The sequence below is a fragment of the Bufo gargarizans genome, chromosome 6 (genome assembly GCF_014858855.1).
Source record: "Bufo gargarizans isolate SCDJY-AF-19 chromosome 6, ASM1485885v1, whole genome shotgun sequence".
In the NCBI taxonomy this organism is placed as follows: Eukaryota; Metazoa; Chordata; class Amphibia; order Anura; family Bufonidae; genus Bufo; species Bufo gargarizans.
The window spans coordinates 300,878,228-300,890,462 of NC_058085.1; positions in this window are offsets into that span (position 1 = coordinate 300,878,228).

A 12,235-nucleotide genomic window follows, 5' to 3' on the forward strand; every position below is an offset into this window, starting at 1 on the left:
ACATACTGTTAGATCAAATAAATAAATAAAAAGGAAATGAATACACCCCAAAAAGTTTTTTGAACATATAACTGCACCGCTGAACAGCTAATACCACTTTATTTTTTCACTAATACACCCCAAAAAAGGCTTTAATCCACACAGCGGATAAGCGTTAGGAATTCTGTTATGACTTTCCGTTATAACATCCATAAGATGGAAAAACGGATCCGTTCTTCAGCCCATAGACTTGTATTATGACGAATTTTGCTTTCCGTCCTAATAAAAGTCTATGGGATAGCATAACGGATAATTCTGGGTCCTATTATGCAAGACAGGACTTTGTTTTCCACCTTGCATAACGGGACCCAGACGTTATGCTTTCCCATAGACTTCTATTCGGACGGAAAGCAAACGGAATGCCTTTTAAAGGCTTCCGATTTGCATTCTGTCTGGGCATTCCGTTATCTTACGTTATAACTATGTTATAACGTAAAGCCATAACGGAATCCCTAACGCTAGTGTGAACCCACCCTAATAAGTTTTTTTTTTCGCTAATACACACCAAAAAAGGCTTTAGAACATATAACCAGTGGTGATCAAGCACCAAAGTATTTGGGTGTTCAGCCCAAACACATTGCTATATTCGTGTGCTCGGCCGAACACCCAAGTACAATGGAAGTCAATGGGAGACAACCAGGCACCCCCTGCCATGAAGACGGGAGGGTGCCTGGTCCAGTGGAAAAACTCAGAAAGTGACAGAAACACCTCCAAAATGGATTGGGAACAGCATGGGGACGAAGTCTGGATGCATCTTTGACTCCCAGGTCGCTGCTGGGAACCATTTTCTCCGGATTGTACGCCACTTTTACAGACTGACAAAAATACGCACAAACCCCCCCCCATAAAAATTTATTTTACAGGAAAAATTGTTAGAAAACATTCTTTCCTGTATATTCTATTGTATATAGAGTGCAAGTGCTGCAAAAAATTACAAGCAAGAGGCACTCAGAAACAGCCTGTATATAACATAAAGGAGGGCCTCATTCACATTGTGGTAAAATAATTTAGTTAGTGGGACTCCTATACGCATAAAGCCTGCGCACTAAGTGAAAGGGCTGCCAAAAATTACAAGGAACCGGCTCTCCAAAACACCCTTTGTTAGACATAAAGGAGGGCATCATACACACCTTTGAAAAATTATGATTTATGGCTTGCTGGTGACCCTCAAACATTTGGAGAATGGGCCTGATGAGCTGACCATCTAAAATCTTAGGGACAAGGGCCTGCTGCCGCATTGGTGACTCTAGATAACCTCTGAGTGATTGCACGTCCCCATGATGGCGACAATCTATTTGGATGTCTGCCCTATCAACTTTCGATGAAACGGGGCAATCGGGGTTCGATGCCGGGGAGGGAGCTTGAGATAAGGATACCACATCCAAGGGAGGTCCATGGCTGAAATCTGATTGGCTGTTGTTGCCTTGCACCTTTTTTTTTTTCTAATTGTTAACTACCCAGAGAGGGTGGGTCAAATTATTGAAGCAGAAGCAGGCACACGGCAATTACCCACTCCCGACTCGGGGAAGTAGTGATGATAAATAACAATACAGCACTCCTAAGCGGCCCTGTTATTGGAATGAGTACACTTTCCATTAACGAGGATCTATTGGAGTGCAAGTCTGGTGCCAGGAGGCAACTTGCTCCCGGTCTCCACAACGTTCAACCAGTGTGCCATCATGGTGAGGATTGTGTTGGCCAGACTCTTGGCTACTGAGACTGGACTTGTAGGTGAGAGCCTGCTGCCACTTTGTTGACTCTAGATAACATCTAGAAGATCGCACGTCCCCGTGATGCGACGATCCATTTGGATGTCTGCCCTGTGAACTTTGTAGCAATTTTTCAACAAGGAATTTCTGGTATAGCACCGTTTTTCTTGTCCTCTCCACCAGAGGAATGAGAGATGAGAAGTTATCTTTGTAGAGGGGGTCAAGAAGGGTGAACAACCAGTAATCCGTGTTGTCTAAAATATGTCATCATCAGAATGTGAGCTGACCCTGTAAAACATTATATGCGAGGGCCTGCAGTTGAGCTGACCCTGTAAAACATTATATGCGAGGGCATGCAGTTGAGCTGACCCTGGAAAACATTATATGCGAGGGCCTGCTGCTAAGCTGACCCTCTAAAACATTAGGGGCGAGGGCCTGCTGGATAGCTGACACTCTGAAACATTATATGCAAGGGCCTGAAGTTGAGCTGACCCTGAAAAACATTGTATGCGAGGGCCTGCTGCTGATGTAAACCTCTAAAACATTAGGGGCGAGGGCCTGCTGGTGAGCTGACGCTCAAAAACATATGTGAGTGCCTGCTGGTGAGCTGACGCTGTGTAAAACATTATATGTGAATGCCTGCAGGTATGCTGACGCTCTAAAACATTTGCAAGTGCATGCTGTTCAAATGACGCTCTAAAACATTATATGCGAGAGCATGCTGTACAGTTGATGCTCAAAAACATTATTTTCAAGTGCATGTTGTTCAGATGACGCTCTAAAACTGTCACGGATGGTGTTGCAGATAACTAGAAGACACAAATAAAGATCTGACTGACTTGATCCCAAACTAAGGAACATAAGGGTGAGCACTATAAATGCCCTAGAGCTCTCCCTGACTGCTCAGCCCATGCAAAGATCTTTATGATAGATAATTGAAGGCCCTCGTACCTAGACTGTGTGACACCTAAAAACCCTATAATAGTGAGGGGACACGACCACCGGCTCCCTACACTTAATACGGCGGGAGTCAGGGTCACCTAGGATAAAGCCAACAGGAAAACACAAATAAAGGAACAGACTTAACTGAGGAACCAGCAGTTGCAGCATCTAGCAGTGAGCACAATCCAGGAAGTTGTATAAACCGCAAAGTGATGCATGGGAGGGGATATAAAGGGATGCAATCAGTGCAACTAGATGACAGCTGAGAGAGGGAAACGAGATGACAAAACAAAACCAAAACAAAATAACCTCAAGCAAGAGGTACTGAAGAACGTCTGTCAGAGCTTCTCAGAAATCTGGCGGTGATAAAAACATTATTTGAGACTGCCTTCAGGTGAGCTGACACTTCAAAACATTATAAGCGAGTACATGCTGTACAGCTGACGCTCTAAAACATTATATGCGAGTGCATGCTGTTCAGCTGACCCGATAAAAAATTTGAGTTGAGGGCCTGCAGTTGAGCTGACCCTTTTAAAAAAATTAGAGTGGAGGGAATATATACAATCTGGATGAGGAGGAGGAGGAGGAGACAAGATTCAACCATATACTCATTTTTATTTAATTTTTTTTGTGGAAAAGGTGCATGGGAATACACTACAGTAGATTGAGTACATTATACATGATAGATTGAATCTTTATGTTCATCATCAGCTCAGCTCTCCTCTGGTGGAGTTAAGAAGTCAGGGGCAACCCAGGCCTACACCTTGTCAACACTTATACGCTCATACGCTTATCTGTTATAATGCCACCAGCAGCACTAAATACACGCTCAGACAAAACGCTGGCCTCCAAGGTGTAGAGAGCAAGTTCGTGCCACGTGTCAAGCTTGGACACCCAGTAGATGTAAGGCACTGAGGGATCATTTAGGATGCTGACACGGTCTGCTATGTATTCCTTCACCATCTTCCAAAACTTTTCCCTCCTTGTACCACTAGGCCGCGCTTCAGGGTGAGGTTGCTGGTGGGCTGTCATGAAAGTGTCCCATGCCTTGGAGAGTGTTGCCGTGCCTTTGTTGGGACTGCTTCGTGTTCCCCTTGTCTCCCTTCCTCAGTTACCTAAGGAAGTACGGTCTCTGCCGGCCGCGTTGTCAGATGGAATATTTTGGAGCAATCTCTCAATAAGTACCTTGCACTGTTTTACTCATCCTCTCCACCACAGGAATTAGATATGAGAAGTTATTTTTGTAGCAGGGGTCGAGAAGGGTGAACAACTATTAATCCGTGTTATCTAAAATGCTTATAACGCGTGGGAAAGGCAGCCTAACATGAAGTCAGCTATGTGTGCCAGAGTACCAACAGGCAAGACGTTGATGTCGACATCAGGATGACTCCCCATCTCCTCCTCCTCTTCTGCCCATCCATGCTGAACAGATGGATTTAAAGTTCCATGGGTACTACTCTCTGTAGCAGAGGCAACTGTCTCCCGCTCCTCCTCCTGTTCATGGTCCATTTCGCACTGAGAAGACAAACTGTGGGTGTTCTGGCTATAAACCTGTGTAATGTCCTCCCCAATTTCTGCATCGTCCTTAATTGTGAGCAGCGATAGTTTTAGTAGACACAGCAGTCGGATGGTTACGTTGATAATAGTGTTATCGCCACTAACCATCTGTGTGGATTCATTAAAGTTTTTTAAAACCTCACAGAAGTCTGAGATCAATGCCCACTCCTCGCTGGTGAATAGTGACAGTTGACTCAAAAGGTAATGACCATGTTGCAGCTGGCATTCCACAACTGCCCACTGCGGCTCACAAAGCCTGGCGAACATGTGGAACGTAAAGTTTCAGCAGGTGCTCATGTCGCACAACAGTCGGTGAGCTGAAAGCCGCAAGTGCTGCTGCAGCGTTGACAGACTGGCTGAAGCTGTGGACGACTTGCGGAAATAGGCATACACACGGCACACCTTCACTAGTAGCTCTGGCAAATTGGGGTAGGTTTTAATAAGTCGCTGAACCACTATGTCTAAGACATGGGCTGTGTGTCAGGTTGCTGAGCTCCTAAGCCACCACCAAGTTACGGCCATTGTCAGACACAACCATGCCTGGTTGTAGGTTGAGTGGCGAGAGCCACAGCTCGGTCTGGTCCCTTATACCCTGCCACAGCTCTGCGGCGGTGTGTTGTTTGTCCATTAAGCAGATCAACTTCAGCATGGCCTGTTGATGCTTACCCACAGCAGTGCTACACTGCTTCCAGCTAGTGACTGATTGCTGACTGGTGATGGAGGTGGAAGTGGAGGAGGCGGCAGAGGAGGAGAAGTAGGGGTTGGAGCCAGTAACATAGCTGCTGGCAGAGACCCTGATGGACGTAGGACCCGCAATCCTGGGTGTGGGTAGCACCTGTGCCATCTCAGGGTACGACTCACTCCCGGTCTCCACAACAATCACCCAGTGTGCGATCAGGGAAATGTAGTGTCCCTGGCCACCAGCACTTGTCCATGTGTCCGTAGTTAAGTGGACCTTCCCAGTAACTGCATTGGTCAGGACACGGGTGATGTTATGGGACATATGCTGGTGTAAGGCGAGCATGGCACACTGTGAAAAATAGTGGCGGCTGGGGACTGCGTACCGAGGGACGGCCGCCGACATTATGCTGCGGAAGGCCTCGGTGTCCACAAGCTTAAATGGCAACATTTCAAGGTTCAGTAATTTTGAAAGTTCAGCATTTAGTGCTATGGCCTGTGGGTGGGTGGTTGGGTATTTGCGCTTGCGTTCAAATGACTGTGTTATGGAAATTTGGACCCTGCGCTGGAACAGGGAAGTGGATGTTGTTGCTGATGGTTCATACAATGGTCCAGGTGCAGGGCAAGGGGCATCTGGCCTGCGCCTTCGACAGGGGATTGGCCAGCAGTGCATAACAAAGGGGAAGAGGAGGCAGTGGTGTGACCCACAGACCCATATTGTGGACCCAGGCATTCGACCCACTTATTAGGGTGCTTGTATGCCATGTGGCAGATCATGCTGGTGGTGGTGAGGTTGCTAGTGTTCACTCCCTGGCTCATTTTGATATGGCACAGGTTGAAAACTTCCACTCTTTTGTTGTGTGCACTTTCATAAAAAAATCGCCATACTTTGGAACACTTACCCCTTGGCAAGGTAGATTTACGCATAGGGGTGCTCGGTGTAATGGTTGCGAGCCTGCTAGGTGTGGGCCGACTTATCCCTTTTGCAACCCCACTGCCTCTTCCTGTTGCGGTGCTGCGGATCCCTCCCCCTCTGTACTGCTGTCCTTGCTCGGCTTTTTACCTTCCCATATTGGGTCCGTGACCTCATCTTCAACCACCTCCTCTTTCACTTCCTCAATCTGCTCATCCTCCTGACTATACCTAACCACAACCTCAGTGATTGACAACGGTGTCTCATTATCATCCACCTCGTGAATAAATGGTTTCTGTTTACCACCGTCATCTTCTTGAGACTTTGAAGGCTCAAGAGGTTGGGAATCAGGGCAAAATATCTCAGATCCCTCTTCATGCGTGCTAGGCACGAGGGCCAAATGTAATAGTGGCATTGGAAAGAGCTCCTCGGAATATCCGAATGTGGGATCACTCGTTTGGCAAGCCTCTCCATGGTGGGAGGAAGGATGACCAGAGTGAGGATTCGGTTGACCAGACTCTTGGCTAGAAAGACTGGACTTGGTGGAAGAGAGGGTGGTGCTTAACCGACTGGAAGAATTATCTTCAGCAATAAAACCGACCAACTGTTCGCACTGGTCCGACTTGGACAGTGTTGTCCTTCACCGCCCAGCTAAGTTGGCCATGAAGCTGAGTACGGTCATTTTTTTTTATGGGGCACTGGCAGCAGGCACAGTTTCATTGCGCCCTGGGCCACGGCCTCTGCTTGCACCATCATCATCACGCCCACTTCCCCGTCCCTTAGCGCTCACCTTCTTCTTATTAATGGATTTGTCACTAGATGGGGCGCAGATAGTTTTACAGTCCGCCAAAGACACAGTTTTCGGATACAGGATAGTATATGTCACAGAAACCCACAGAATATGGACACTATATTAGGCCCAGATTAGTTGAATTTGCCCTAAAGAAACAGTTTTTGGATGGCGTACTGTATATGTCACAGAAACCCACAGAATATGGACACTATATTAGGCCCAGATTAGTTAAATTTGCCCTAAAAAAACTGTTTTTAGATGGCATACTGTATATGTCACAGAAAACAACACACTATGGACACTTAATTAGGACCAGATTATTAAAATTTGCGCTAAAGAAACAGTTTTCGGATGGCGTACTGTATATGTCACAGAAAGCCACACTATGGATACTAGATTAGGATCAGATTATTAGAATTTGCCATAAAGAAACAGTTTTTGGATGGCGTACTGTATATATCACAGAAACCCACAGAATATGGACACTATATTAGGCCCAGATTAGTTAAATTTGCCCTAAATAAACAGTTTTTAGATTGCATACTGTATATGTCACAGAAAACAACACACTATGGACACTTGATTAGGACCAGATTATTTAAATTTGCGCTAAAGAAACAGTTTTCGGATGGCGTACTGTATATGTCACAGAAAGCCACACTATGGATACTAGATTAGGATCAGATTATTATAATTTGCCATAAAGTAACAGTTTTCGGATGGAGTACTGTATATGTCACAGATGTGTATTACACGCACACACTACAGAGACAGTAGATGAGGACTGGCCCCAGATTAGTTAAATTTGCCCTAAAGAAACCGTTTTTAGATGGCGTACTGTAAACTGTATGTCACAGAAAACTACACACTATGGACACTAGATTTGGCCCAGATTATTGGAATTTGCAATGCAAACTCAGTTTTCAGATGCAGGACAGTATATGTAGCAGAAACCCACCGAATATGGACACTATATTAGGCTCAGATTAGTTAAATTTGCCCTAAAGAAACAGTTTTAGGATGGAGTACTCTATGTCACGGATGTGTATTACACGCACACCCTACAGAGACAGTAGATGAGGACTGGTTCTAAATATTTAAATTTACGCTAAAGAAACAGTTTTTGGGTGGTGTACTGTATATGTCACAGAAAGCCACACACTATGGACACTAGATTAGGCCCAGACTAGTTAAATTTGCCCTAAAGAAACTGTTTTCTGATGGTGTACTGTATATGTCACAGAAAACCACACACTATGGACACTAGATTAGGGCCAGATTATTTTAATTTACGCTAAAGAAACAGTTTTCGGATGGAGTACTGTATATGTCACGGATGGGTATTAAGTGCACACTATAGACAATAAATGAGAACATACTTTCCTGCTCCATACTTCTCCATTGGTCCATGCTGCTTCTTCTCTCTCCATCTTCCGGTCCTGGTACTGTTTACATTTGGGCATGGTCACATGCACTGCTTCAACTAATGACTGGTTTCACAAGTGATATGGCCATAACCAGCATGCCACTGCTGAAGCCTACTATCATGCCTAGAGAGCACGTCCTCCATCATAATGTTATGTTTGACATTGATCTTTCTTTTACCCTCCATATTCTTTCGTTTGCTTGCTCATGTCGGCTGCACATCAAAAACGTCCCTAGAATCTGACCTTTCTTACAATGAAAACAACAAAAACTCTTTGTGATCCTTCTCCATTCCCATCTTGATTATGTTTACTCATTACTCATTAGTCCCCTCCTCACTAGACTTTCTCCTCGCCAATCTACCCTCTAGCCAGGCTCTTCTATCTGTTTAATCGCTACTCCAATGACTCTGCCCTGTGTCAGTCATTGCACTGATTGTCCATGCAGTGTAGAATTCAAGTTAAACTGCACATTCTCACCTACAAGCTCTCCACAGTGCTGCTCATCCCTCATTTCTGTCTACCATCCAACCAGCGCTCTCCATTCAGCCAATCACTTATGACTACATTCACCATAAGCTGAACCTCCAACTTCTATCTCCATAACTTCTCCTGAGCTGTATCAGTTCTCTGGAATGCCCTACCCTAAGCAAATAGGTTTATTCACAACATCTACAGTTTTTATCGTTCCCTAAAAACACATCTTTTTAGGTTAATCACATCCTCTAATCTAACTCTTCTTCATTCACCCCCCTATGTAACGGACCGTTTCAGCAGACAAGGGGTTAAAATCCGTTTTTGGCGATATGCCCCTTTCTGAGAGATGGTCCGTTACATTGGTGGCAAGCAGGGGGATCGTTCCTACAGCCAGAAGGACAGCTACAGGAGACACCATTTCTTTGGATTTTACAACTTAAGGGCAACGCATGTCTCAGTACAGCGACCCTAAAAGCACCAGGATGGAACCAGCAGTGGAGTACAGATACTCTGTTGAGGAATTTGACCGTATGATGTGGTTGCGGCTGAACTTCTTCAGACCACTGTTTGACCCTCAAGACGGAGCCTTGTCTCGTTATTGGGGGGATTCCCTGTATACTGTTAGAGACTGATTGCCAGGAGTGTAAGCTGATTGGATGCTTTTCCTGTTCGTCTGCCAGCAGCTATTTGTGAGGTTCCAGTTTGGAGTGCTATTTTGTATCCAGTTCGGGAGGTTGGTGTTCTGCAGTAGCTGTGCCTGTCTCTCAGAAAGGGGCATATCGCCTGAACGGATCTTAACCCCTTGTCTGCTGAAACGGTCCGTTACACCCTATATCATCATTCATCTGAACCTGATATATCATCAAATATACACACCCCATACACTCAGAAACACTACTTATATTTGCTGGTGACTGATATATGCAGCTTTTTATCTTATTCTTCTCCCCTATTGTGTTAAGATGGCTGGACCATTGTACAAAACAAGCACTTGTTACCTTTGTGTCACCCCTATCGCCTCATATATTGTAAGCTATTGCAAAGATGGCCCTTGCTCCTCTTGTTTTAATTGTTGACTCTGTGTTTTTGTTTGTTGCTATGTTGTTTATGAGTCTATTTGTACATGAACCCCCTGAATTGTAAAGAGCTGAGGAATATGTTGGCGCTACATAAATAAAGATTATTATGTCTATTATTTGGCTGAGGCAGTGCATGTGACCATGTCCATACCCAGCCAGATGAAAGCAGTGCCCTGACTGGGAGATGGTGTGAGAGGAGCCAGCATGGACCAGTGGAACGGTGTGGAGCAGATAAGTATGAATCTTCTGTTTCACAGGCCATGCTATGGTGAAAACCCCTTTAAGCAAAAATATGATACAAGTGATTGCATTTTTTAATTGACCTTTTATTGTACATTTGTTAGAGTTGCTGACTCTTCCCTCTGCACCAAACCTAATCTCCTGCGTAAACTAGTTTGTTAATTACAGACCCATTTAAGAGATGACATTACATAAAGCATAATATTAAGCTATTATGACTCTTTTGGAGAAACCTACATAAATAAGGGCCCAACACACCATATTCAGCTTATTACAAAACATCCCCTAACCAACCGTTAATATTCTTTTTCACTGAAAGTTTTATCATAAAAGGAACATTATGCAAGATTTGAAAGTTACCAAGGTGTAATATACCTAGTAAAATTACCTATGGCAATTTAGTAAAATGGTCTTCTGAATTTGTATGCTTGAGATTAGCATTCAAAGACTGAATAGTTTAAAAGCTAATCTATTTGTTACAGTGCGTGCTGCTTTATAGCGCACTTTCTGCATGCCAGCGTGAACATTCCCTTCTTAATGTATCACATCTGTTCATTGTAATTTAGTGATTATGTGGAAGTCTTCATTTTACTCCTTGTTTATCTTAAAAAAGGACAATTGGAGAGTTCATTTGCATTAGACATAAATCAAGGTCTTCATTTGTAGAAGATTTCTTAGCAGATTTATCTTTTCATTTCAGATTTGCTTAATCTTCAACAAAAAAAAATATATATTTGCTTTGTCCAGAGTACGCATAAAGCTATGGCAAATAATTTATTAGGAGTAAGCAAAATCACAAGCTGGCATTGGATGAATGGATGTCATGTGGTTCCGAAATTATTGAATTAAAGTAATATGCAATGTTCAGCTACAGTATGTACTGTAACTTGCTAACTACATTTGGGACTATCTATCTATCTATCTATCTATCTATCTATCTATCTATCTATCTATTTATCTGTAGTGGTTTCTCTATCTAATCTTATTCATCAAGGCCAGGACCCCACAGGACTTCTGAAGGCTTCTTGTGATATTTGGCATAAAGGCATTAGTAGTTTTAAGGTATCCGTGTTGCAGTGATTTTCTGTTTTTGCATTTTAATTTTTAACTTCCTGCCTCCTCAGACCCTTATTTTTTATTTTATTTTTCATTCATATAGCCTTATAAGGGCTTGATTTTTGCAGAGCTGGAAACAAATTCAAAGGGGTGGAATTGGAAAAAAATAAATAATTCCTCCATCATTTTATGGCTCTTGTTTTTATGGTGTATGTAGCAAAACTGACCTATGCTCTCTATTCTCTGGGTCAGTATTATTAAAGTGATGCCACATTTGAATAGTTATTATTGTACTTCTAATAATAAAATCTTGGAAATTTTTTGTTTTTTTTCTATTCATTGCCATATTCTGATCCCCATAACTTTCAAATATTTACACTTCATCAACTGAGCTTTGTGACGGCTCATTTTCTGCAGACAAAGCTTTCGTTTTCAATGATACTAGGTTTTAGGGTTTGTATAACTTTTTAATCACTTCAATTGTTTTTAAAAAAAAAAAAAAACATCTCGGCCATTTAGATTTTCTTCTGTTATGGCATTAACTATGCAGGATAAATATGTTTATATTTTAATAGTTTGGGCATTTTGGGATGCAGTGGTGCAAATGATCTTTAATTATTGTTTGTTTTTGTTTTGGAGATAAGGGGGTGATTTCAATTTTTACATTTTTTTTATTTTTTTTTTATAACTTTATTAAGTCCCACTAAGGGACCTAAACATGCCAGCTTTAGATCATTTCCCCCATACACTTCTTTGATTTAATACAGTAATATATGGGAATTTCAGTATATTCTTATGGAGCACTGACACCTCCAGACATCCATTAGGGCATGCCTGTGATAGGCCTGGTAGCCTCTAGCAGCCTCCAGCCTATCATCAATGAACAAATTCCCTGATCTCATCATGGGGAAGTATTCTAATTGAAGACAAAGAAAAGTCAAAAATAGATGTATGCCTCTCCCAGACAAAATGTGTCGAGAAGTAAAGGAGATCTGGAAGGCAAACTGGATAGATTTCTTCAAGCTCCACCTACGATAGTTAGTAAGAGGTTAGTAAGAATTTGGTGGGGAGTAGTAAGGATATGGAAGATTCTGAAGTGGCGTTAGCATCTACAACAGATTCAAATTCTCCTACATTAACTGACATTATGTCAGCAGTGACAAATTCTTATTCAGTGTTGGAGATCATAACGAAACAAATGGGAAAATTATTTGCAAATCTCTTTTTATTGTTTCAGGGCTTACAAATATAAAAAGTTACAATTCCATACTGTAACAAAGGAATGATTGTATAATAATGTATATCACAATATGTATCACAGTATAGGT